The sequence below is a fragment of the Budorcas taxicolor genome, chromosome X, assembly GCF_023091745.1.
Source record: "Budorcas taxicolor isolate Tak-1 chromosome X, Takin1.1, whole genome shotgun sequence".
Taxonomy (NCBI): domain Eukaryota; kingdom Metazoa; phylum Chordata; class Mammalia; order Artiodactyla; family Bovidae; genus Budorcas; species Budorcas taxicolor.
In genome coordinates, this window is record NC_068935.1 from 25,143,264 (window position 1) to 25,156,400 (window position 13,137).

General features: G+C 41.8%; 1 pseudogene; it reads right to left on the reverse strand.

The window, feature by feature from the left end:
- Window positions 1-3,938: 3,938 nt before the first annotated feature.
- Window positions 3,939-13,137, reverse strand: part of LOC128070178 (pyridoxal kinase-like) — a 49,806-nt pseudogene continuing 40,607 nt past the window's right edge.

A 13,137-nucleotide genomic window follows, 5' to 3' on the forward strand; every position in this document is an offset into this window, starting at 1 on the left:
AGAGGAGCAAAATATACTACCCCCATGTATTCCTCTTTGGCATAAAGATTATCTCAAGCTGGTTATTGTTAAGAAACAGTAGACACAAGAGAAGCTCTGAAAACTGAACAGAAGTTTCCTTTTTGCAAGGCATATTTACATTTATAAGGGAAATTTCCATTTTAAGGGTGTCTCCCTCTGTGTACCAGGCAGAGGAAGATGATGAAACCTCTAGAAAATTTGTACCAATGGAAAAGGCAAAAACTTAAATCTGTGTAACAGTTGTACTCTAGTTTTAACTGTGTGTTTCTTGGTAACCTCCCATAAGTGACCCCGCATCCACCTCCAAATCTTCTTTTGTCTTCAGCTGGAGATGGTATTTAAGGTGATGCTTGGGCTATTTCATAGAGTTACTCAGTTTTTCCTGACTTCCATGCATACAGGAGATATGCCTGTGTTGACTGAAAGGAAAATGAAAAGTGTAAGAGCTGTGTGTTTATTCAGGGTCTTACCGAGGACCATAGACAGGGAGACAGTCCCTCAGCTGCTCTGAGAAACCTCTCTGAAGAAATAGAGGGAGAAGCCAGTTTATATTTGATTTGGGGTAGGGAATATGTGCAGCCGAGCATACATCTCAGCAAAAGGTTAGCCACAAGGATCTAGTATCTTTGTGCTTTTTTATGTATGGAAAAATGCAAGAATGTGGGTTCATAAACATTTTCTCCAGACCTATATCCAACAATTGAAGGGTCTGTGTTTCCAAAGCAGAGTGCTTCACCCTGCTTTCTTCGTCCTGAATTCCTTTCAGAACGCACTGTTGGTCAGTGACTACAGTGGCTAATAACTTAATCCTTGTAGAACCAGATGGTGAGCAACATTCTTTGTTTTAAACATGTTGTTGAGCTTATGTTTGCTTTTCTCCTGTTAATGTCTTTTCTTATAGAGGGGGGTCTCAGCTAAGATAGTAGAGGAAAAATTATTTTTCCACCCCTATATTTGGATGACATAAAACTACCCAAGGTCCTAAAACTTGCCTTAAGTATCCTCATTGGCAAACCCAAATAGATGAATGTGAATGTGCAGTACCTATGTGTCCTCTCCAAGTTTCTAAATTTATTCTCTCAGATTTTACCAAATCACTTTTCTCAAGATAAACCAACATAAACTCACAATTGTTTGCACACTTAATTTGGAGTCAAACAGACCTAGTTTCAAATTCCAGTCTTACCCAAAAATGGGCAAATTACTCGACCACAATGAGCCTCAGTTCTTTTATCTACAAAAAGGGAAATATGTTAATAACTCATAGATACATTTCAAGTTCTGCATGATATAAAAAATGCAAAACATGTTGAACATAGCCCAAGAGATGACAGATGCTATTATTGTTACTGTTCCTATTATTGTTAGTATTATTAAATTATTATGCCCACATCTACATTCTGATTATACAATACAGTTAGTATGCTTCATGTCTTTCAGATAGCAACAGACAGTTCTCTAAAAGTCACGTGGGTAAGGACTGTATGCTGTTAAATGTAGATAGATTTCATAAACTTTAAACATTAAAGTTGTAGTTGTATCCTTTTGCTTAAAAAGAATTCTATCCTACCTGTCCATCAAAGTGAGCCAATGAAGTATTTGTGTCTTGGAACAGTGTTTTCTATACAATATCACTCTGGATAATTTTTCTTACACAAAAATAATATTGTATTAGTTTTTGGTGTATAGTGAAGTGAATCTGTGGTACAAATACATATTCACTCTTTTTTAGCTTTTTTCCCATATAGGTTATTACAAAATATTGAGTAGAGTTCCCTGTGCTATACAGTAGGATGTTATTAGTTAGCTATTTTATATATAGTAGTGTGTCTGTCAATCACAGTCTTTCAGTTTATTCCACTTCCTTTTACTCCCCAGTAACCATAAGTTTGTTTTCTACATCTGTAAATTTATTTCAGTTTCATAGATAAGTTCATTTGTTGTCTTTTTTTTAGATTCTACCTACAAGCAATATTATATGATACATGTCTTTCTCTGTCTGACTCATTTCACTCAGTATGAGAGGTTCATCCATGTTGCTGCAAATGGCATTATTCTGTTCTTTTTTATGGCTGAGTAATATTCCACTATATATATATATGTGTATATATATATATGTATGTATGTATGTATGTATGTGTACCCCACATCTTCTTTATTCATTACTCTGTTGATGGACATTTAGATTGCTTCCATGTCCTGGCTGTTGTAAATAGTGCTGCAATGAGCATTGAGGTGCATGCATCTTTTCCAAGTATGGTTATCTCCAAGTATATTCCCAGGAGTGGGATTGTTGGATCATATAGTAGCTTTATTTTCAGTTTTTTAAGGAACCTCTACACTGTTTTCCACAGTGGCTGTACCAGTTTGCATTCTGATCAATAATGTAGGAGAGTTCCCTTTTCTCCACACACTCTCCAGCATTTATTGTTTATCTCCAGCATTTATTGTTTATAGATTTTTTTTTTTTTTTTTGCCAAGCGTATTTTTCTTCAAGTTAACAGTGCACATAGAACAAGCTGCTACCCCCAACACCATATTTTCAGGGCAGGTTCTCACCATCTCATTGAGAGAGCCCATCAATTTTTTACCCTAATCTTACATTTACTCTCCATAAGTTAAAAAAAAAAAAAAAAAGAAGAAGAAGAAGGGAAACAGAAGAAAGAAAAGATTTCCACTGGTTGGCAATGTGGCCTCATCCCCCACTCTAGTTGGCAGTGACAGTTTTCCATGAAAGACTCTGTTGAGGCCCAGGGCCCTGGGGGACTATGGCTGGCCCCTGGCCACTTTTCTCGGGGACTGTACCCCACTCCCAGGGTTTCCTCCTTCTCCTCCCAGGCCAGTGGGCCCTGCAAGGACCAAGAAACATGACAGGGACACAAGCCCTGACCTGTTGGCCACTGTAGGGAGCTGAAGACCCCTGACCCTGTGTGCAGGAACTAATGCCAGAGAGTTAAATTATAATATTCAGAACATGAGCAGGGTGGGAAGAAAGACAAGAGAGAGTGCAGGAGTCCAGTGGAGACCCACCTGCCTTCATTTGGGGGCATTTTCAACACAGGGTTGAAGGCAGCACTAAGGAGGTAAGAGTCCTTGAGATGTGGGCCTGGCCTCAGGAGTGTGTCTGTGGGGCCAGGACTGGGGAGAGTGGGATGGGGGGAAGGGCCACCCTAGGACAGCCTGCTTCCCCAGGGATCCCCATCTGGGCCCCCACATCCAGCTATCTCCCTGCTTCCCTGCAGGCTGTGACTTTCAAGAGATGTGAACCCCTGCAGCCCCGAGAGTTGGGGGTGGGCAATAAGCAGGAGCTATCCTGCCTGTATCCACACCTGGTGGGGGGTGCTCAAAATTCCAGGCCAAGTGGGGCCAGGAAGGTCACCCCAGCAGTGGACACCTGGAGTGGTGTCAAGGTCTCTGCCGTGTCCTCCACCCGCTGTGGGGACGGTCAAAGCTGTGGAGGCTTTGAGATGCCCCACCTGGCTGGCACAGGACACAGAACTGCAGGGCAGGGGGGCGAGATAACTGGCGGGTAGGGTTAAAGACGCTAGTGAGAGGTGGGGGGTGGGGGCCCAGGAGGAGCCCGCCTCTGCACACTGTACCTGCACACTGACCTAGTGACTTGACATATTTGTCACCAGGAATGGGCAGCAAACACAGCGCATGACCCATTCTACCATAAACCCAATGAGTTTTCCAAAAGAGGCCAGCTGCAGTGGTTTTCCCACAGGTGCCCTTGGCCATGCAGCAGCCTGTGTCCCATGGCCACGGAAATTACAAGGCAGCCTCCTGACACACTGAGATGTGCAGATTTTTGGGGTTCTGGGAAGGTCCCCACCAAAGTGACTGTGGAGCATCAAGTTTCAGTCACAGCTCGAAGGCAGCCGTTACATTTTTCACAAGGACAGAAACAGAGACACCTAACACCTGGTGTTATGGAGGTGGGTCCGCTGCAGAACATGGTGTGTAGCTGACAGTGTCTTCTCACAGGCTACCTTGAGGTTGTTGTGGTGCTTGTGCATCCATGCCAAGAGTATGGCGGCGAAGCGATCCCCAGTGCCGGCAGATGGTGTCCACGTTGTGCATCTCCCTGGGGATGTGCTGTGTCACCGTGGAGCCGTCAGGGGTCCATGTCCTCTGGCTCCCCAGCGCTGGCAGGTAGTCAGTGCCCCTCGAGGACAGCAGGTAGGAGCTGGTGATGACCACCGTGTTGGGCCCCATGGAGTATAACTTGTCCATAACCTCCAAGACTTCATCCTGGCTGTGGATCTTTCTCCTGGTCAGCAACTCAGCCTCAAACTGGTTGGGGGTGATGATGTCTGCTACTAGCACCACCTTCTCTCTGTAAACAAGAAGGCGGTCCTCTGGCGATGTACATGGTGCCTTCTCCATTATGCTCGTCTCCCATCACAGGGTTGCACATGTACATGAGCCTGGTACATGTACATGAGTCTCACCCATAGCCCCTGAGAATGTAATCATCCTGATTGGTGTTGTTCAGCTTCAGCTCCTAGAGAGATCATGGAGCTGGTCTGGGTTTGGCACTTGGCCCTTCCAATTTGAGTAGCCTGTGTGGTTTGAAAACTGGGCAGAGTTTACCGCAGCAGCCTCAAGCCCCAAAACCTGTAGGGAATGTGGCCGACTGATTGCTCAGGTAGCTGGGGTCATGCCTCCATGCCGCTGGGCAGCAGGCTGCCCCCTCCCCACTGCCCCCCCCCCCTGCAGTTTGGGCTCCAATCTGCTGCTGTCCTGCTCCAGCACAGGCGCTCCATTTGGAGGAAAGGCTGCCTCCCTCTCTGTAGACTTTTTGATGATGGTCATTCTGACTGGCGTAAAGTGATAACTCATTATAGTTTTGATTTGCATTTCTCTAGTAATTAGTGATGTTGAACATCTCATGTGCTTTTTAACCATCTGTATGTCTTCTTTGGAGAAATAGCTTTATATCTTCTGCCCATTTTTAAATTGGGTTGTTTGCTCTTTCTATTTTGAGCTACATGGGTTGTTTGTATATTTTGGAGATCAGTCCCTTGTTAGTTGCTTCATTTGCAAATATTTCCTCCCATTCTGAGAGTTTTCTTTTCATTGTGCTTATAGTTTCCTTTGCTGTGCAACATTGTAAATCAGTTATACCCCAATAAAATGTTTAAAGAATGTACATTGAGAGATGAGCAGATAAAAAGGAAGTCATACATATATAAAATGGAATATTATTCAGCCATAAAATGAATGAAATAATGCCTTTTGCAGCAACATGGATGGGCCTAGAGATTAACATACTAAGTGAAGTAAGTCAAACAGAGAAAGACAAATATCATATGATACTGCTTGTATGTGGAATCTTAAAAAAAATGGTACAAATGAACTTATTTACAAAACATGAGTAGAGTCACAGATGTAGAAAACAAACTTATGGTTACCAGAAGGTAAAGAAGAGGGGGGGATAAATTAGGAGACTCGAATCAACATATACACACTACTATGTATAAAATAGATAACTAATAAGAACCTACTGTATAGTACAGGGAACTCTACTCAATATTCTGTAATCACCTATATGGAAAAAAATCTTAAAAAGAGTAAATATATGTATATATATAAGTGAGTCACTTTGTTATACACCTAAAATGAACACAAGATTGTAAATCAACTATACTCCAATAAAATTTTTAAAAATAAAGAAATAAAATAATAAGAATATCAACAGGGGGCGGTTCTAAGATGGTGGAGGAATAGGATGGGGAGACCACTTTCTGCCCACAAATTCATCAAAAGAACATTTGAACATCGAGTAAATTCCACAAAACAACTTCTGAATGCCGGCAGAAGACATGAGGCACCCAGGAAAGCAGCCCATTGTCTTCGAACGGAGGTGGGAAAAAATATAAAAGGTAAAAAGAGAGACAAAAAAGTCAGGGATGGAGATCCATCAAGGGAAGGGAGTCTTAAAAAAGAGAGAAGTTTCCAAACACCAGGAAATACTCTCACTGGCGAGTCTGTGGTGAGCCTTGGAACCTCAGAGGGCAACATAACCGGGAGGAAAAATAAATAAATAATTTAAACCCACAGAATATGTGCCCAATGGTAACTCCCAGTGAATAAGCAGCGCAGATGCCTGCATCCACCACTAACAAGCGGGGGCTGGGCAGGGAGGCTCGGGCTGCATTGCTTAGAGTGAGGACCAGGCCTGAATTCCCCAAGGGCAATATGAGGGAACTAACTTGCGATAACAAACCAGACTATGGGATAGCTACCTCATGAAAAGCCCTAACGTAAGACACTGTCAAGCCCGCTCACAGAACAAAGGACTGAGCAGAGCTAGCCTGCAGCAGACCAGCCCATCCCCCACCAGAGACAGGCAGGAGAGGGCAGCCAGAGCTGGAAGGGGTCAATTGCAGCCCCAGAGAGGCATCATCTATCTTACTGCAAGCAGGCTTCATTGCTATCCAAGACTTCTTGGGATTCTGGACAGTCAACATCCACCTAAGAAGGTGCACCGGTTGTATACCCAGAAAACCGAGTGGCAGGGCTGGGGGAGGTGATAAGTCGCAGCTACCGTGCTCACCAAACACTTGGTCACCTGAGCTGCTCGGAACTGGGAAGGGCACAAAACGCAGGCCCGACCGAGTCTGTGCCTTTGTGGAGTACCTGAGTGCCTGAACCTGAGCAGCTTAAATCTGGAAAGTGCATACAACCCAGGGCCGGCCTCAGACAGTTCCCAGGAGAGCAACCTAGAGCCTAAGCAGTGTAGACAGGGAAAGCACACATGCCGTGAGCGGGGGCAAACCCGTTGTGGCCGAGACACTGCAAGCACTCCCCACAGATGCCAGTGATATATGTTTGCAGCGTTCCTCCCTCCCCACAGAACGACTGAACAAGGAAGCCTAAAAAAGTGTCCACCACTGCCCCTTTGTGTCAGGGCAGAAATTAGACACTGAAGAGACTGGCAAACAGAAAAAGCAAAAAAACAGGGAACTGCCTTGGAAGTGACAGATGCAATAGATTAAAACCCTGTAGTTAGCACTGACTACAGAGGAAGGGGCCTATAGATCTTGAGAAGTATAAGCCAGATCAAGGAACTATTTGAAAGTGAAGTATAGATGGAGAAGTCTTGAGGCTACTGTAAGATTAAGACTGAAAACCAGAAGCAGGAAGCTTAAGTTCAAATCCTGAAAACACCAGAGAACTCCTGAATCCAGGGAACATTAATCGACAGGAGCTCATCAAACGCCTCCATACCTACACTAAAACCAAGCACCACCCAAGGGCCAACAAGTTCCAGAGCAAGACATACCACACAAATTCTCCAGCAACTCAGGAACATAGCCCCAAGCTTCAATATATAGGCTGCCCAAAGTCACTCCAAACCCACTGACACCTCATAACACATTACTGGACACTTCATTGAACTCCAGAGAGAAGAAATCCAGCTCCACCCACCAGAACACTGAAACAAGCTTCCCTAACCAGGAAACCTTGACAAGCCACCTGTCCAAACCCACCCACGGCAAGGAAACACAACAATAAAGAGAACTCCACAAATTGCCAGAATATGGAAATGCCACCCCAAACACAGCAATCTAAACAAGATCAAGAGACAGAGGAATACCCAGCAGGTAAAGGAACAGGATAAATGCCCACCAAACCAAACAAAAGAGGAAGAGATAGGGAATCTACCTGATAAAAAATTCTGAATAATGATATTGAAAATGATCCAAAGTCTTGAAAACAAAATGGAGTTACAGATAAATAGCCTGGAGACAAGGATTGAGAAGATGCAAGAAAGGTTTAACAAGGATCTAGAAGAAATAAAATAGAGTCAATATATAATGGATAATGGAATAAATGAGATAAAAAACACTCTGGAGGGAACCAACAGTAGAATAACGAAGGCAGAAGACAGGATTAGTGAGGTAGAAGATAGAATGGTAGAAATAAATGAAACGGAGAGGAAAAAAGAAAAATGAATTAAAAGAAATGAGGACAACCCCAGAGACCTCTGGGACAATGTTAAATGCCCCAACATTTAAATAATAGGAGTCCCAGGAGAAAAAGAAAAAAGAAAGACCATGAGAAAATACTTGAGGAGATAATAGTTGAATACTTCCCTAAAATGGGGAAGGAAATAATCACCGAAGTCCAAGAAACCCAGAGAGTCCCAAACAGGATAAACCCAAGACAAAACACCATAAGACACATATTAATCAAATTAACAAAGATAAAACACAAAGAACAAATATCAAAAGAAGCAAGGGAAAAACAACAAATAACACACAAGGGGATTCCCATAAGGATAACAGCTGATCTTTCAATGGAAACTCTTTAGGCCAGGAGGGAATGACAGGACATACTTAAAGTGATGAAAGAAAATAACCTATAGCCCAGATTATTGTACCCAGCAAGGATCTCATTCAAATATGAAGGAGAAATCAAAAGCTTTACAGACAAGCAAAAACTGAGAGAATTCAGCACCACCACACCAGCTCTCCAACAAATGCTAAAGGATCTTCTTTAGACAGGAAACACAAAAAGGGTGTATAAACTCAAACCCAAAACAACAAAGTAAATGGCAATGGGATCATAGTTATCAATAATTACCTTAAATGTAAATGGGTTGAATGCCCCAAGCGAAAGACAAAGACTGGATACAACAACAAGACCCCTATATATGTTGTTTACAAAAGACCCATCTCAAAACAAGGGACACATACAGACTGAAAGTGAAGGGCTGGAAAAAGATATTCCACCCAAATAGAGACCAAAAGAAAGCAGGAGTAGCAATACTCATATCATATAAAAGAGACTTTAAAACAAAGGCTGTGAAAAGAGACAAAGAAGGACACTACATAATGATCAAAGGATCAATTAAAGAAGAAGATATAACAATTATAAATATATATGCACCCAACATAGGAGCACTACAATATGTAAGACAAATGCTAACAAGTATGAAAGGGGAAATTAACAGTAACACAATAATAGTGGGAGATGTTAATACCCACTCACACCTATGGATAGATCAACTAAACAGAAAATTAATAAGGATACACAAACTTTAAATGATACAATAGACCAGTTAGACCTAATTGATATCTATAGGACATTTCACCCCAAAACAAAGAATTTCACCTTTTTCTCAAGCGCACATGAAACCTTCTCCAGGATAGATGACTTCCTGGGCCATAAATCTAGCCTTGATATATTCAAAAGAATTGAAATTATTGCAAGCATATTTTCTGACCACAATGCAGTAAGATTAGATCTCAATTACAGGAGAACAACTATTAAAAATTCCAACATATGGAGGCTGAACAACACACTGCTGAATAACCAACAATTCACAGAAGAAATAAAAAAAGAAATCAAAACATGCATAGAAACGAATGAAAATGAAAACACAACAACCCAAAACCTGTGGGACACTTTAAAAGCAATGCTAAGGGGAAGGATCATAGCAATACAGGCATCCCTCAAGAAACAAGAAAGAAGTCAGATAAATAACCTAACTCTCCCCCTAAAGCGGAGAAGGCAATGGCACCCTACTCGAGTACTCTTGCCTGGGAAGTCCCATGGACGGAGGAGCCTGGTAGGTTACAGTCCATGGGGTCGCTACAAGTCGGACACGACTGAAAGACTTCACTTTCACTTTTCACTTTCATGCATTGGAGAAGGAAATGGCAACCCACTCCAGTGTTCTTGCCTGGAGAATCCCAGGGTAGCCTGGTAGGCTGCCATCTATGGGGTCACATAGAGTCGGACACGACTGAAGCAACTTAGCTGCTACACCTAAAGCAACTAGAAAAGGAAGAAATGAAGAACCCCAGGGTTAGTAGAAGGAAATAAAGCTTAAAAATTAGGGCAGCAATGAATGCAAAAGAAACAAAAGAGACCATAGTAAAAATCAATAAAGCCAGAAGCTGGTTCTTTGAAAGGATAAATAAAATTGACAAACCATTAGCCAGACTCATCAAAAAACAAAGGAAGAAAAGTGAAATCAATAAAATTAGAAATGAAAATGGAGAGATCACAACAGACAACACAGAAATACAAAGGATCATAAGAGACTGCTATCAGCAATTATATGCCAATAAAATGGACAACATGGAAGAAATGGGCAAATTCTTAGAAAAGAAACTGACCCAGGAAGAAATAAAAAACCTTAACAGACCCATCACTAACACAGAAATTGAAACTATAATCAGAAATCTTCCAGTAAACAAAAGCCCAGGTCCAGACAGCTTCACAGCTGAATTCTCCAAACATTTAGAGAAGAGCTAACACCAATCCTAAAGTCACCATCACCCTAATACCAAAGCCTGACAAGGATGCCACAAAAAATGAAAACTACAGACCAATATCACTGATGAACATAGATGCAAAAATCCTTAAGAAAATTCTAGCAATCAGAATCCAACAACACATTAAAAAGGTCATACATCATGACCAAGTGGGCTTTATCCCAGGGATGCAAGGATTCTTCAATATCCTCAAAGCAATCCGTGTAGTACACCATGTTAACAAAATGAAAAATAAGACATATGATTATCTCAATAGATGCAGAGAAAGCTTTTGACAAAATTCAACATTAATTTATGAGGAAAAACCCTCCAGAGAGCAGAAATAGAAGGAACATACCTCAATATAATAAAAGCTATATATGACAAACCCACAGCAAACATTATCATCAATGGTGAAAAACTGAAAGCATTTCCCCTAAAGTCAGGAACAAGACAAAGGTGCCCACTCTTACCACTACTATTCAACATAGTCTTGGAAGTTTCAGCCACAGCAAATCAGAGCAGAGAAAGAAATAATAGGAATCCAGGTTAGAAAGAAGAAGTAAAACTCTCACTGTTTGCAGATGATGTGATCCTCTACATAGAAAACCCTAAAGACTCCACCAGAAAATTACTAGAGCTATTCAGCAATACGTGAACCATGAACTCCCAGATGTTCAAGCTGGTTTTAGAAAAGGCAGAGGAACCAGAGATCAAATTGCCAACATCTGCTGGATCATCGAAAAAGCAAGAGAGTTCCAGAAAAAAACGTCTATTTCTGCTTTATTGACTATGCCAAAGCCTTTGACTGTGTGGATCACAATAAACTGTGGAAAATTCTGAAAGAGATGGGAATACCAGACCACATGACCTGCCTCTTGAGAAACCTATATGCAGGTCAGGAAGCAACAGTCAAAACTGGACATGGAAAAACAGACTGGTTCCAAATAGGAAAAGGAGTACGTCAAGGCTGTATATTGTCACCCTGCTTATTTAACTTATATGCAGAGTACATCATGAGAAATGCTGGGCTGGAATCAAGATTGCCGGGAGAAATATCAATAACCTCAGATATGCAGATGACACTACCCTTATGGCAGAAAGTGAAGAGGAGCTAAAAAGCCTCTTGATGAAAGTGAAAGAGGAGAGTGAAAAAGTTGGCTCAAAGCTCAACATTCAGAAAACGAAGATCATGGCATCCAGTCCCATGACTTCATGGGAAATAGATGGGGAAACAGTGGAAACAGTGTCAGACTTCTTTGGGGGGGCTCCAAAATCACTGCAGATGGTGACTGCAGCCATGAAATTAAAAGACGCTTACTCCTTGGAGAAAAGTTATGACCAACCTAGACAGCATATTCAAAAGCAGAGACATTACTTTGCCAACAAAGGTCCATCTAGTCAAGGCTATGGTTTTTCCAGTAGTCATGTATGGATGTGAGAGTTGGACTGTGAAGAAAGCTGAGTGCCGAAGAATTGATGCTTTTGAAGTGTGGTGTTGGAGAAGACTCTTGAGAGTTCCTTGGACTGCAAGCAGATCCAACCAGTCCATTCTGAAGGAGATCAGCCCTGGGATTTCTTTGGAAGGACTGATGCTAAAGCTGAAACTCCAGTACTTTGGCCACCTCATGCGAAGAGTTGACTCATTGGAAAAGACTCTGATGCTGGGAGGGATTGAGGGCTGGAGGAGAAGGGGACGACAGAAGATGAGATGGCTGGATGGCATCACTGACTTGTTGAACATGAGTCTGAGTGAACTCCGGGAGTTGGTGATGGATAGGGAGGCCTGGCATGCTGCGATTCATGGGATCGCAAAGAGTCGGACACGACTGAGTGACTGAAGTGAACTGAACTGAACTGAACGCATGTATATGGAATTTAGAAAGATGCTAATGATAATCCTGTATGCGAGACAGCAAAAGAGACACAGATATATAGAATACTCTTTTGGACTGTGTGGGAGAGGGCGAGGGTGTGTTGATTTGGGAGAATGGCATCGAAACATGTATGTTATCATATATGAAACGAATCGCCAGTCCAGGTTTGATGCATGACACAGGATGCTCGGGGCTGTTTCACTGGGATGACCCAGACAGACGGTAAGGGGAGGGAGGTGGGAGGGGGATTCAGGATAGGGAACACATGTACACCTGTGGTGGATTCATGTCAATGTATGGCAAAACCAATACAATATTGTAAATTAAAAATAAATAAATGAAGACAAATTGGAGGGAAAAAAAAAAGAGTATCAACAAATTATAATGGTTTATGACTCTGGTTCGATCCCTGGGTTGCAAAGGCCCCTAGGAGAAGGGAATGGCTACCCACTCCAGTATTCTTGCCTAGGAAATCCTATGGACAGAGGAGCCTGGTGGGCCACAGAACACGGGGTTGCAAACAGTCAGACACAACTGAGTGACTAACATTACTATACACTACAAGCATTTTTAAAAAAGGAGAACAAAAGGAACTTAGGGAAATGAAAATTGTAACAGGAAAGATGTGAAATTATTCTCAAATTATGGCTCAGTTGTGAATCTAATTTAATCACTAGATTTATACTCCAAATGTTATCTAACCATTCCAATAACAATATTGGTAGAAATTTTCATAATTAGCCTTGTAGTAGTATATACTTTTTAATTATGACAATAATTAATAAAAATGTAAAATGTCATCCAAAGAGTTTAGTCCAGAATTTCTGCATTCTTACTGATAAGAGTCAAATAGATTTGCAATAGAGGTCAAAAACTTAAAATCTTCTGGTCATTCTGGCTCATGGGTATTCTGCTTTTTTAACTAAATACACCCCATATCATTTCTATATGATAAATAGATTTAT